The 12,597-nt window shown below is 37.6% G+C and overlaps 1 long non-coding RNA gene across 5 annotated transcripts in view; it reads right to left on the bottom strand.

Moving 5' to 3' along the window:
• Nucleotides 1–268: 268 nt before the first annotated feature.
• The window catches only part of LOC102901354, a 121,424-nt gene continuing 109,095 nt past the window's right edge, over nucleotides 269–12,597 (bottom strand). For all 5 annotated transcript variants that reach the window (XR_006589208.1, XR_006589206.1, XR_006589209.1 and 2 more), the window contains one exon: nucleotides 269–491. This is a non-coding gene — a long non-coding RNA (uncharacterized LOC102901354). The remainder of the gene's footprint in view (nucleotides 492–12,597) is intronic.

Raw genomic sequence — 12,597 nt, 5'->3', positions numbered from 1 at the left:
CTGATCTGATTCTGAGTCTGAAAGCAGAAGACTATCGTCACAGCTTGAAGACAGGCAGAGAAAGAATTCTTTCTTACTCAGCTTTCTATTCAGGCTTTCAACAAATTAGTAAGGTCCACCCTTGGCATATAGTAAGTACTCAGTAAATGTTAGTAAAATGCCTCTCTGGCAGAGAGTAAAAATCCAGAAAATATTCCATCCTTACTCCTTGGAAGTAGAGAATGAACACGGCAACTATAAATTTGAAAACTACTCCCTTACAGACGTCTTGAAGAGAATGATAACCAGAATTTTTATTTTTTTGACTATGGAACAAGCATAGCAGGTTTCATCTTAAAGCAGCACATGATACTTGGTTTAGAGACACAGAATTCCAGGCTGTAAGTATCAGTAGATGTTGAAATGGACTGAGAAGGTGGTGGAGTCTCCTGTTTTGGGAGGTCTTGAAGAAATAACATCATGTGTCTGGAACAGCTTGGGTCTGGTTTTTCCTAAAGGTAAGAAAAAGAGGGGAATTACAACCTCCCCCCATGTTTCCCTCTGTTAATTTCATCTCTTCAGTTTTCAGAGATTATAAGCAAAAATATTAGAATTCCCTTTCCCTCACCATGATTTTCTTTCTCTGTGGGATTAATATTTTTTGAAATAAGTCAGGAAATGTCTTTTTTATTTTGTAATCAGAGGGTTACCCTGCCTACCACCATGAATAGAGCAAACAACACTTCAGGTTATTGTCCCAGTGCTTGCCATCACAGACACCTCCTACAGGTGCTGCATTCTCTGTAACACGGTGGTTCTTCAGGGACTTTGTATTTGTTTTGTATTGTTGCAAACCACTGTCCGGATCTCTATTCTGAGATGTCTGCAAATGCCCTCATGTCATGTGTACTTTGATGTGCTATACTGATGCAATTTAAAGATTTTTTTTAATCATAAAATAGGATTGTTGCAAGGATGTTAAAACAGGCTTGCAAATTAGAAGGGGCTCCCACTAGCAAATATGGAATAATTTGAACATCAAAGTAAATAATGACTCTAATAAATTATAAACCGCTGAATAAAATAGGAAATCATAAATCTATAATTAACTTACAATCCTAATCCTTAAAACAACTTTTTAAGATATTAGTATGCCCAGGGGCACCTGGGTGGCTCAGTTGGTTAATGTTCCAACTTTGGCTCAGGTTATGATCTTGTGGTTCATGAGATCTAGCCCGACATCGGGATCCTCACTAAAAGTGTGGAGCCTGCTTGGATTCTCTCTCTTGCCCTCTCTGTCTGCCCCTACCCCACTTGCCCATGTGTGCTCTCTAACCCTCAAAATAAGTAAATAAAAACTTTTTAAAAAAGATATTAGTATGTGTGGTAACTGAGCTCAGAACATTGAAGTTATTTTTCCAAGCTCAAACAGTTGCCAAGTGATAGTCTTTTTTTTTTCCTTCTGTTTTTTAGAAACATTTCAAACTTACAGGAAAATTGTAAGTATGGTGCATAATTATAAGTACAAAAAAACTCTTTTCTTCCTGAACTATTGAGAACTGTTGACCTATGTCCCATCACAGTCAAATGCTTTAAAACAGGGACATTTTCACACAAAACCACAATACAACCATCAGTATCAGTGGCCCCATTAGGCAAGTAGAAAGAAGCACCTGCGCATAATAGACATTCCATTAATATTTACAAATTTCATCTGAACAAAAGATAGGTAAAATGTAAAAATATCCATTCCCAAGCTTAGGTATAATGAGTGAATATCTTAAGAACAATGATTTTTACAAAACATCTTGCAAAGACTTGTTCACTCATTTATGGGAATGTATATAAATAGGAAACATATGCAGTAAATCTGCATATAGATATTTTTTTTCTTTTTCTTTTTTTTTTATGTTGAGACAGCACAGGCACACACACAAGCAGAGGAGAGACAGTGAAAGAGGGAGAGAGAGAATCCCAAGCAGGTTCCATGTGCAGCACAGAGCTCGACTTGGGGCTTGATCTCATGACTGTGAGATCATGACCTGAGCTGAAATCAAGAATCCTACACTTAACTGACTGAGCCACCCAGGAACTCCTGCATATAAATATTTCATTCATTAAACCTCCAAATTAATGTCTAATTTCACAAATATAAAGATGCAGAAGTAAAGATATGACAATAATGAAAGATACTGCCATTTATCTTATGGACTATTATACACATATAGATACACATATAATATCATCTAAATACAAGCAATTATAAATTCTGACTATATTTTTGTCTAAAATAAATAGAGGGTAAAATACCTTAACATTCCTGGACATTTAACAGATCTATCCACATTTATAAAATGACCAACATCTTACATTTCTTAAGGTACCAACATTTTCATTTTGTCTGTCTGGGTTTTATTGTTGTCAAATGTATGAAGACGTTTTGTAATAATAAGTGAAGACTTCAATCTATAGAAAACAGTAAACCATTAAAAAATTTCCACCCAACTGTACAACTGCCAATTAAACTTTGGTAATATTTCAGAGAGGCAGAAACAGTTACATAATTCCATGCTCATGAAAATTCCTACTGGGCATGAGCAAAAGCAATTTTTCAGGCACTTATAACCTCATTATTCTTTAATATTTAAATTTATATTCAGTGAATTTTCTGCATCCAAGTGTCAGCTTCATTCATGTCAATATGCTGGATGCTACTTCATTTCAAACAGAACGGGTTTCCTGACCGATATTCAACAAAATCCTATACAGCATTTGTCTGATTACTTGTTTCTCACACAAGCTTAAAAAAAAAAAAAAACCTACCTTAGTTTCCATTCTTAGACATCACACATTCTGAATTCCCACAAAATCCAAAGTACACATGCACATACCACACAGAGTGAAGGGAAGGAGGGAGAGGAGGCGGGAGTGAGAAAGTCAGAATTGTGATGCCCAAAGGGTGGCTGAGAATGGAAAGCCATAAACAACTTTACAGTGAGAAACATAGATCCCACCCTAGATCGTTTCTCAGAGGATCCTCAAAATCCACCATGTGGAAAGTCATATATGGAGTCAATTTCAAACCCTTGGAACGGGTCGGAGAATAGATGACAAACATGAAAGGAAGGAGAAATGTACCGGAAAACAAAGAAAAATCCTGCAAGCGCAATTAATTTACTAGGAGAGATGAACAAAAAAGTCAGCACAATCCGTAAAACAAATCTTCAGAAATAAATTCTAAGTCACAATCAGAAGAAACCTATATAAATTCCTCTGATCTAAGAAGTGTGGATTGCACCTTAAAAGTCGCAAACCTCTCTTAAATACCTATTTATGTATGTGTGTTTTAATTCCTCCATTATTTCCAACAATTTTCATTATTTGGGGGCAGACTGGTCTAGAGCAGTATTGTCCTTAAATATAATTTAAGCTGCACTTATAATTTTTTAAAGTTTTTTTTTAATGTTTATTTCCGGAGAGAAAGCACAAATAGGGGAGGGGCTGAGAGAGGGGGACTCAGGATCCAAAGCACGCTCTGTGCCAAGAGCAGCGAGCCCAATGAAGGACTCAAACCCATGAACCGCAAGACCATGTCCTGAGCTAAAAGTTGGTTGCTCCACTGACTGAGCTACCCAGGTGCCCCTGCATGTATAATTTTAAATTTCTATTAGATACATTTGAAAGAAAGCAAAAGAAACTAGTGACATTAATTTTAATAATGTATTTTATTTAACCCAATATATCCAAAATAATACCATTTCAGCATATAACATAAAATTGAGATATCTTATATTTTTTATCATTATTACTATCACTTCAAAATCCAGTATGTGTTATACACTTAGAGTCAGCACATCTCAATTTCACAGTAGTCCTATTGGCCAAAAAGGTCATATGGATTTTTGATGTCAAGGGCCTGCTTTTTTTAAAGACTATTTTTTCAAGCAGTTTTAGGTTTACAACAAAACTGAGAGGAAGGTACAGCGATTTCTCATTAACTCTGCCCCCACACATGCATAGCCTCCCCATTATCAACATCACTCAACAAAATAGTACAATTTTTTACCAAAGATAGCCCTATATCGATACATCATAGTCAGTCAAAGTCCATGGCTAACCTTAGGGTTCATTCTTGGCATTGTACATTCCACGAGTATAAACAAAAGTATAATGACACATATCCACCATTATAATATCATACAGAGTATTTTCACTACCCTAAAAATCCTCTGTGCTCTGCAAATTCATCTCCCTCCACCCCCAAACTCCTGCCAACACTAATGTTTTTACTGTCTTCATAGCTTTGCCTTTCCTAAAATGTCCTAGTTGGAATTATTGTGTGTAGTCTCTTCAGGTTGACTTCTTTCACTTAATAATTTGTATTTAAGTTTCCTCCAAGTCTTTTCATGGCTTAATAACTCATTTCTTTTCAGCACTGAATACTATCCCGTTGTCTGGATATATCAGTTTATTTCCGCATTCAATTACTGGAGGACATCTTGGCTGCTTCTAAGATTTGTCAATTATGAATAAAGCTGCCATAAACGCTTGCACACAGATTTTTGTGTAGACGCAAGTTTTCAACTCCTTTGGGCAAACACCAAGGAAACAATTGCTGGATCATATAGTAAGAATATGTCTTCTTTTTCTAAGAAACGGTCCAACTGTCTTCCCAAGAGGCTGTTCCCTTTTGTATTTCTAACAGCAATAAATGAGAGTTCCTGTTGCTGTACATCCTCATCAGCATTTCGTGTCAGTGTTCTTAATTTTGGCCATCTTAATAGGTATCTAGTGGTATCTCATTGTTGTCTTAATTTCCATTTCTCTTAAGTATATGATGTTGAGCACCTTTTCATGTACTTATTTGCCATCTGTGTCTCTTTTTCTGATGAGGTGTCTGTTAAGGTGTCTTGGGCCAATTTTTAAATCAGGTTGTTTATTTTCTTACCACTGAGTTTTAAAAGCTCTTTGTATATTTTGGGTAACAGTCTTTTATCAGATGTGTCTTTTGCAAATATTTTTCCCAAAAACTATTTTGCAAATAATTTGTCTTCTGCGTCTCTTAATATTGTCTTTTGCAGAGCAGAAGTTTGTGATGTTAGTAAAGCCCAGCTTGTTAACTGTTTCTTTCATGGATCACATCTTCAGTGTTACATCTAAAAAGGCATCACCATACCCACATCACCTAGATTTTCTTCTATGTTATCTACTAGGAGTTTTATAGTTTTTCAGGTTTAATCCTTTAAAAAGTAGTAGAATTAATTATGATTACCAATCAAGTATGGACATGTCTCTACAAAGAAAGACATATAACCAAATAGGAGTTTATTTCATTACCTTTTTTCAGAATTTAGACATCAATTTTTTTCTTCACTGTTCTCATCTAAACATGATGCAAGGATTGATGTATAAATGATTAAGTGAGTGAATGAAGGAATATCAGAAACATTAATTTTTTTCACAACAGGCCAAGATTTTCTGTTTCATAGCTCTTCATGCAGTAGCCTGGAGTTTGGTGCATTATTTGCAATTATCTCATTTCCAGTCATTGAGACATCATCCTTTTTTTTTCCTTTTTCTATGATTATAGTTGCTAACCTACATGGTCATACTCTAGGGTTTTATTTTCTTGCTGTAATCTATTGTAAATCTCTTTCTCTCTCTTTTCCTCTCATTTTTTCTCTGACCCTACTGTAATCACCCCACCAGTGTAAACACTTAAGTAAATTGGATTCCCAGTATGGCAAACAATCTATTTTTTAATAAAGTGGTATAATAAAATTTTACTATTATAATTTATTATTTTTAATATATCCTAGAAGTTAAATTAAGCCATTTTGATAAATAGATCCATGGGAAAGTTTCAAGACAAATCCATCTTATAGCAAATCCCGATTTTTAATAAACTGGGGTAATAAGCCCATGAAGAAGAACCAATCAAGTAGCAGAAATGCAGTATATAATGCAAATTTAGGCACTTGTACTAATAGTAATGTACATTATAATAATTTAATTTTGTATTTTGAAAGAAACAATGATTATTACAGGTAAAAGAATCTACATTTTCTAGGTATCTACCTATGATGTAGGTACCATAATACTATAGCATTAACTTATATAGAACTTAAAATCTGTAAGATAGGGCCCCTTTGTTTTGTAGGTATGTTCAAGCCACATTAAACATGTGAACTTTAAAATTCATTTAGCAAGGTCCTTAGACCACAACTCAACCCTAAATGTTTTGGAAACCTCAGAAAATTACTATTTAAAAGTTAGTTGTGGTGGAGGGGGGGAGGGGGCACGTGGGTGGCTCAGTCAGTTAAGCATCTGACTCTTGATTTTAACCCAGGTCATGATCTCATGGGCTCATGAGTTTGAGCCCCACATTGAGCTCTGCACTGAAAGCTCAGAGCATACTTGGGATTCATTCTCTCTCTCTCCCTCTCTCGCTCTCTCTCAATAAATAAACAAACAAATAAACAAACAAAGTCACGGGGGTTATCTATACATCAACATAGAAGAGACCTCCACTCTTCTTTGTGGAAGGAAACAGAAACCCTTTGTTGTAGTTATGGCATGGGGGAGAACCTCTTGAATGAGCCATAATTCTGCAAATGTAAAACCATCACACACATATTTTCTTTAGGGAAAAATATAAAATATTCACTGCCATGAATTCTATTTGGCAATGTAAATTGCCCTGCATAAACTGTGTTTCCGCAAGCTGTATTCCTGGATGGTGTGTAGATTAAAAAAATACTATTGCTCATTGGAATTGTATATGTTCTTAAGTAGCTCAAATAGGAAGTATGAAGCTGAAATAGAGAGAACTACAGAAAAAGCATACAGATATGGCTTTGCCCTCAAGCTACTATTCATCGACTTAAAAAAAGTATTTGGTCAGACTCAACCTGATGTTGATGATGATGATGTTGATAGAACTGATGTTCTATACATGATGTCATTTAGAGGGAATAATCCAAATGCACTAATATTGTTATTTTATTCAGGCCATTAAGTAAGACTACATCCATTTTGGTTAAGACAGACTTTCTTCAATGTGATTTGATATTGGGGTGCCTGGGTGGTTCAGTCGGTTAAGCAACTGACTCTTGATTTCAGCTCAGGTCATGATCTCACGGTTCATGGGGATCAAGCCCCATGTCACGCTCTGCACAGTGCAGAGCCTCCTTGGGAGTCTCTCTCATTCTCTCTCTCTCTCTGCCCCTACCCTGCTCATGTGCGCGCTCTCTCTCTCTCTCTCTCTCTCTCTCTCTCTCTCTCTCCTTCTCAAAATAAATAAATAAGCTTTAAAAATGTGATTTTATATTACTATTGTCAGTCAACCTGGAAAGAGGAAAATTCTAGGGACAAAAAATGGAGATTGGGAAACACCTCAGGCTGGGATGAGAATGAAGTATTTTCATCTCTCTGGGCCTTGGCGTACCTGGTTCTTGGACACAGAACAGCCACTCTCAAGGGCATTCTCTTTGGAGAGGGTAAACTGACCCTTACTACCTACCTGGGAGCCAGTCGACTTATAAGCATCAAAATGCTCATCAGACCTTCCTTGAAAATTCTCCTGTGAACTGCAAGAGTAGCTATGTTCAAGAATACTTTTAAATTCATACCATCATGGCTTCCTTCCACCAGATCCAAAACTTTGTTAAAAATTGTAGCATGACCTTGCTCTGTGGATGTTCATTTTATGCTTGGAACGTGGTCCCAAAGGGACTAGTCCCTCACAGAGCACCTCTCAGAGCAGCCGCCAGCAGTGTTTTGTGTGTTGAATAGCACTTTCGAGAGCATGTGCAGGAGCAGAGGCACTCCACCACGCTAATAGGTCTTACTTTAAATTTGTTTCCTTCTCTGAGGGTACTCAAGCCTGCCCAGCAAGACCAGAACATTTCCTTAAAGACTGGCACTGCCTCTCCCCTCAGAGACTATTTCACATCTTTTCTCTCTGCCAACCCTCCAAAACCCCTCTTCCTCCCTGCTCACTCTTAAATAATAACCTTCCCTTGTACTCCACTGAGATAATAGAATAATCAGATGGAATTGTCTTCAGTTTCCCCCAAAATGAACGTGCAGTCACTGCTTTCTCTTCCCCTACCATGAAAGACCAATCCTTATCTATCAAATGCCAGCAGAGCACCTGTGTTCTATAGACATACTCTCTTGGCTTCTCAAAGATTTCACTGTGGCAAAGATTCCCCCTCTCTCCAAGACCATCAATTATTCTTCTCCAAGGATTATTAACATTGAAAAGTATACAGGTTCTGGATCTGCCATTTGGAAAAAATAAACAAACAAAAAAGTTTTTTTCTGGACCTTTCATGTTCTGCCAAAGAGTGTCTCCTTTCTTTACTTCATTCAATAGCCAAATGTCTGGAAATACATATCTATATCCATTTTTTCAGGTCCTATCTTATCTTCACCTCACTTCAACTGGGTTTTCACTCTTTACATCAATGACTCAATGAACTAGCTCCTCAGGATCTTGTCAGTGATCTCCATGCTGCCAAATTTTGTAATCCCTTCTCTGTCTCCTCTCGCTGCACTTCTTAGCCGTACATTCAAACACTCTTACCTTTTTAAAAGCCTTTTTTTGTCTTGAGTCCAGAACATCATACATTATTCCATTTTCCCCCAGCTTCATTAATTCTCTTTCTCAATATTCTTTACTTTCTTCTCTTCTTTAGCTGACTTTTAAATGTTAGCGTACTCTAGGGATTGATCCTATAACCTCTTCTTTTATCTCCCATTCATATTCCCCAATAATTCATCCACATCCATTGCTTTAAATACTATATATATTTTCATACCTCTCAAATTTAAATCTGCCATCCTCTCTAAACCCTAGATTTCAGGCTGTATATCTAACTACTTGACATCTTCAATAGTAAGACTAGTACCAGCTTATGAAAAACAGAACTCATGCTCTGTATCATACCCGCAAGCCACTGCCAGAAAAAAATTTTTTAATGTTTATTTTTGAGAGAGAGAGAGAAAATCTGAAGCAGGCTCCAGGCTGTCCACACAGAGCCCAACGTGGGGCTCAGGCCCACAAACTATGAGATCATCATCTGAGCCAAAGTCAGATGCTTAACCCACTGAGCCACCCAGGCGACCCCTCCTATCTGAACTACAATCATAGCCAAAATATTTTCCCTATTTCCACACTTGTACTCATATTCTTACACATCCAGCAGCCAGAAGTTTTTTGGTTTTTTTTTTTTTTAACGTAATTTTTTTTAAGTAAATTAGATCATGTGGTTTATCTGCTTAAAACATATCAATCAGTATCTTCCAGTCATTCTAATTGCCCTTTGATGTCCTGCAGGGACATACATAATCAGGACCCTGCGCAATTATCAGACTCACCTTGTACTACCTTACCCTTTCTCACTGTTTCAGTTATACTCCCTGTGATTTATAATAAGAAACATATATTTAGTCTTCATCCCTCATTTCTGGCACAAAGCTCCTAGAACCCTTATAAACAATGAGAATGACAAAGAGTGTCTTTTGTTATGTTAATGAGGTGTCCTGTGGAAAGCCCCTAGGTCATCTAAGGATTGGGGCTGGCCCTAGAGGAACCAACCACATGATTAGAGGGTTGGACCCTTTAGTCCCACCACCTGACTTCCCTGGAAAGGGGGAAGGGGCTGGAGACTGAATAAATCACCAATGACCAATGATTTAATCAACACTGCCTATATAAGGAAGTCTCCATAAAAAAAAAAACAAAAGGACAGAGTTCAGAGAACTTCCTCACTGGTGAACACATGGAGATCCAGGAAGAGTTGTGTGCAAGGAGAGGGCATGGAAGCTCCGTGCCCTTTTGCCCTATATATCTCTTCACATGTAGGTTGACTCATGTCCTTTGATATCCTTCATTATAAACTAGTAATCTAGTGAGTAAACTGGTTTCCTGAGTTCTGTAACCTGTTCTAGCAATTAATGAAACCAAAGGAGGGGGTCATGGGAAGCTCTGATTTATAGCCAGTCAGTCAGAAGCACAGGTAGCAACCTGGCATCTGAAGTGCAAGTTCAGGGTGGGATAGTATCGAGTGTTATGGGACTAAACCCTTACCCTGTGGAATCTGATGCTCTCTCCTGGGTAGATAGTGTCAGAATTGAGTTGAATTGCAAGACACCCACCTGGTGTTGATGAAGCGCTTGGTGGTGTGGGAAGAAACCCACATGTCAGAATTGATGACCAGAATCATACTCCTCTTCCCTCAGTTGCTCTAACTCCATGGCTCTTTCTCAAAACTGCCTTTGTAGCTCCTTCAATCTGGAATGTCCTTCCTCTACTTCTGATCTTCACTTAGTAGGCTCCATCTCACCATCTAGGTTTTAGCTCAAATGTCAACTACCTATCATCTCTAATGTTGTTCCTTTATAACAGCTTGCTAGTCAATTTCTACAGGATTTCTCTGCTTTATTTCTTTCAGAGTATCCTTATCTATAATTATTTATCTATTTGGTCTGACTCCCTCACCCCTCACCTGCGACAATCTGTAAGTTTCTTTTTTTTTAAGTTTATTTACTTTGAGAGAGAGAGAGAGAGAGAGAGAAAGAGAGAGAGCATGTGTGCATGGGGAAGGCACAGAGGAGAGAGAATCCCAAGAGACAGCTTGGGCTCTGTGCTGACAGCTGAGTCCAAAGCAGGTCTCAAACTCCCAAACCTGGGGAGATCATGACCTGAGCCAAAATCAAGAGTCAGACACTTAACCAACTGAGCCACCCAGATGCTCCACATAATCTATAAGTTTCACAAAAACAAGGACCTTGTCTGTCCTATTCAGCAATAACCCATGTGCTAGAAAAGCTCCTAGCACAAAATAGGTATCAATAAAAATAGTTGTTATATAAATGAATATCTTGGGAGCTTGTCAAAAAAGGACAGAATGAAAAACGTGAATAAATCTGTTCTTAGCCCATGTAAAAGAGAACCTGGTGTCATTTCCAGAAATAATTAGAGCATGCTTTAAGGGGATCTATCATGTCAGCGTTAACTCCACCATCATAACATGGATATGAAAGGAAATGGACCTCATTTTATATTCACAGACAGCGAAAGCCTGGCTATGCCAGTTATATTTGCAACAATTCAGGCAGGTAGATGTTATTATCTCTACTTTAAAATAGCAATATGAGGCCCAGAGAGATATAATAATTTGCCCAAATCCACATAGCAATTAAATGGTAAAGCTGGGATTCCGACCTCTGTGTGTTTGATTTGAAGGTCTATGTCCTTCCTTGTATTCTAGAAATAATAGACTGCTGAGCATAATGGTGAAGCATTTTCTTTTCTGAAAACACTTATTGCTATTCATGAGCCCAAAGGGAGTTAAAAATGTGAATATAGGAGTTGGTCCAGAGGGTTAAGAGGAGGAGGAAAAGAAGAAACTGTGTATATAAAAAATGCAGCTGATGGGTGTCTTTTCAAATACTATGGTGTCTCAATAGGGCCTGTTGAATCACATATACACATAATCAGTGTAATTCCAGGAGCAAGCCCGCTTGGCTCAGCAGTTTTAATATACAGATCAATTTTGCATTACCTCCTTCTGGCTGTGAGTGCTCATAGAGGGAGGTCATAAAACATTTATTGGGCCAAGGATGCAAATTGAGCAAAGAGTGAATCTTCAATCTGTGGACAGGCTCTTGAAAGAGACTTGTCAGATAAGTCTGTGATGAGCATTTGCTCTGCCCTACACCCTATGAAATTTTTATTTTCATTTCCTCTACAGAATTCACCTCTTAGGGGGTAGGAAATTATATACATACACACATATACATACATATATATATGACTATAGCATAATAAATCTTGTGCCACTTGTATCTTAAAAATAACAAAGCATGTGACAAAGACTGTTTGAAAACTAAATTTGGAATATTATGGCAGAATTATGACAGTCTCCAACTATATCCTATGGGTAAAACAGCAATTGGAGACATCAAGAAAAAGCATAGAATAAGTATTTACTTCTACCATGAACTAGGACTCTGGGCCAAAAGTGTATACTGTGGCACAATATACAGATAACCAGTTAGTTAATCACTGGTTTAGGGGATTTCAAGGTCTGCATTGGAACCCAGAGAAGTGAAGAGACCAGGATAATTTCCACACTTGCTGTGTTAACTCCCAGGGTGGCATGGCTTGTTGCTGCCAATCTTAATCTATATTAACCATTTCTTCTAACTCAGCTAATGAGAAATGAATGATGTTCACCATAATTGGTCATCGTGGCACAAAAAGGCGAGAAAATGAGCAATACCAAAGAAAACAGGGGGGTGTTTAATAAATTGGGCTGGTCTAGTTCAACCCTCGAAAACCCTGTGAATATGTAAGGTTTTACTTCTGGTGCATAATGTGAGGCTTTCTTCCATGAGGTTTCACCTCCGGTTCCAGTTGGAAGCGATTGCATCCTTTCCTAATCTCCCTGAGAATTTAAATCTGTAACATTCTTCAGAACGAACTGGGGCTAACTTGTACCATTGTTTTTCTTTTTAGGATAATACACTGGGTAAAAAAGGGATAGAGTATGTCTTACATTGGTTTTATTTGCCTAATGGCTGGTAAAAGTGCTACAGAGAGCAAAA

This window comes from Felis catus, chromosome D4 (assembly GCF_018350175.1).
Source record: "Felis catus isolate Fca126 chromosome D4, F.catus_Fca126_mat1.0, whole genome shotgun sequence".
Taxonomy (NCBI): domain Eukaryota; kingdom Metazoa; phylum Chordata; class Mammalia; order Carnivora; family Felidae; genus Felis; species Felis catus.
The sequence above is the reverse complement of the archived record's forward strand: the minus strand, read 5'-3'. Positions and strand labels throughout refer to the sequence as shown.